This window comes from Petaurus breviceps, unplaced genomic scaffold, assembly GCF_028583685.1.
Source record: "Petaurus breviceps papuanus isolate PSGF00001 unplaced genomic scaffold, PetGlider_PUasm1.0 138, whole genome shotgun sequence".
NCBI classification, from domain to species: domain Eukaryota; kingdom Metazoa; phylum Chordata; class Mammalia; order Diprotodontia; family Petauridae; genus Petaurus; species Petaurus breviceps.
The window spans coordinates 7,570,984-7,573,585 of NW_027185694.1; positions in this window are offsets into that span (position 1 = coordinate 7,570,984).

Consider the following 2,602-nt stretch of genomic DNA (forward strand, 5'->3'; position numbering starts at 1 on the left):
TTCTTTCTTTCTTTCTTTCTTTCTTTCTTTCTTTCTTTCTTTCTTTCCTCTCTTTCTTTCTATCTTTTTTTCTTTCCTTCTTGCCTTTATATATCCAGTACCTACCATAGTCTCTGGGTTATAGGAGGTACTTAATAAATATTTGCTGATTGGGAATTGATTAGATGACAAGAGAAAGAATTAGTAGATAGGGACTACCTTAAGATGCATAAGAGAGAGAGGAAATGTTTGAAAAACTGATTATAGAGGAATCATACAGAATCTCAGATTGGGAAGGAGCGTAAGATTTCAACTAGTTAGGCCCGTGTATGTGTCTGTACGTGCATTTTCTCAACAGTATTCCCAATGAGTAAATAAGCATTCTGCCTTCTCTTGAAGACCATTAGTTAGGGTAAACTGCATGTCTCCCCAGAGCAGCCCATTTCATTTCTAGATAGCTTTGTTTCTTGGGAGGATTCGGTCCTCACAGCAACTCTGTGTGGTAGGTGCTATTTTTATCTCTGTTCTTCAGACAAGGAAACAGGTTAAGGTCAGGGTCACACAGCTAATTAGTGTCTGAGTTAGAATTCGAACTTAGGCATTTCTAATTCTAAGCTATTTCTTATGAACTTAAGCTTGTCTCTACGTGATTTCCATTTCTCTTAGTTCTGACCTTGGGTGCCACAAAGAACAAGACTGTTTCTTCATATGCTTATAGACAACTCTTATGTCCTCTCTCCCTACGCTGCCACTGAATTAATCCTTGCATAGTATGAACTGCAATCTTCTTGCCATACTGATGATTATCCTTTGGATTTTCTCCATCTTGTCATCTAGTCCACAGCCATCCTAAAATGTGGTGCTCGGAACTAGACAAAGACCCTACATGTGGTCTGACCAAAGAAGAGTATGAGAACCATCACTCTCTTACTGTGAATGTTATAATTATTTCAGTGTAGCCTAAAGCTGAATTTGTACCATTTGGCTACGATTTTGTACTGTCTGCCACGTTGAGCTTGTTCACTAAAATCTCTAAATTCTTCTCAGAAGTCCTGCTGTCTGACCACACCTTCTCTATTTTGTATTGATAATGTGGATTTTTTTGGAGTCCAAATGCACATACATTTTGTTAAATTTTTTCATGTTACATTTGGTCCATTATTTTAGCCTGTTGTAATTTTTTCCAGCATCTCATTATGTTTACTATTCTTTCCAGTTTTGTCTCTGTCACAATTTTGACAAGCATGACATATATGCCTTCATCAAAGTCAAAGATAAAAATGTCAAATAGCTATGCACCAAAGACAGATCTTTGGGGAACTTCACTGGTGACCTTCTTCCACATTGGTTTATACTCCAGTGGAGTCATAATATTTTTGATATAGATATTCCCTCCATTGGTATAGTCCAGCATCTCCATGTGGGCATTGAACTGGTAATGACTTCTCTTTCAGGCTGGTCATTTAGCCAGTCAGGATCCCCCTCTGTTATCTAGTCCGCATGTCTATGTATTGTTCAAAATTATTGCATTTTGTCAAACACTTTGTTCATATCTAAGTAAGCTATATCTCTTGATCTTTCAATCTCACCAACTCTAAAAAGAGGAAATAAGTCCAGCCCAGCATGGCCTATTCTTGATGAAGCTATGTTATTTGTCAAGGCTACTGCTTTTCTGTCTAGATGTTTACAAACCATATTTTTAATAACATGCTCTAAAAAAATTTTGGTGAAGAATCAGTGAAATTTACTGAACTACAGTTTACAATCTTTATTCTCTTACATTTTTTAAAGAAAACTGAAATATTTACTTTTTTCCTGTTCTATAGGTCCTCCCCCATTCTTCATGATCATTCAAAAACCACTAATAGTTTCTCAGTAATTATGTCTGCTCATTTTTCCAGATGTAGTTCATTATGGTCTTGTTATTTGAATTTATCAAGGGCAACTACGTCTTCTCTTAATCTCCTCATGTCCGATGTTGAGTTTCAACTCCCTATTAACTATTTTCCTTGTGCATTTTCAAGTCTAAAGTTCATTTTCCTTAGAAAGGAGAACAGAAACAAAGAAAGAGTTAACTAGTTTTGCCTAATATACATTGCCCATTTTAATTTTCCCATCTACCTGAGGAGCAGTTCTAACAGTTCACAGATCCTGCTCTTTTTCCAGTTGAACTAAAAAGCCCTTTTGCTTATCTCTGTGTAAGGTAGTTCTGCTTCATTATGTGGGCATTTTATTTACTGAAATGAGCAGAAGGGATGTTTACATGAGACGCACAGAGAAGTATAACTTGAAGACAGAAACAGAGAGTTCTGAGAGCAAAGTGGATGCTCAGATGAGACCGCTAGAAAGAGAAACACAAGGGGCAGCTAGGTGGCGCAGTGAATAGAGCACTGGCCCTGGAGTCAGGAGGACCTGAGTTCAAATCTGGCCTCAGACACTTAACACAAAAACTAGCTGTGTGACCCTGGGCAAGTCACTTAACCCCAAGTGCCCTCCAAAAAAAGCAAAAAAAAAAAAAAAAAGAGAAACATAGATTGTTCTGATAGAACCCCAGTGGAAACAACCCCATGGTGCAGTCTTCTTCTTCTTCTTCTTCTTCTTCTTCTTCTTCTTCTTCTTCTTC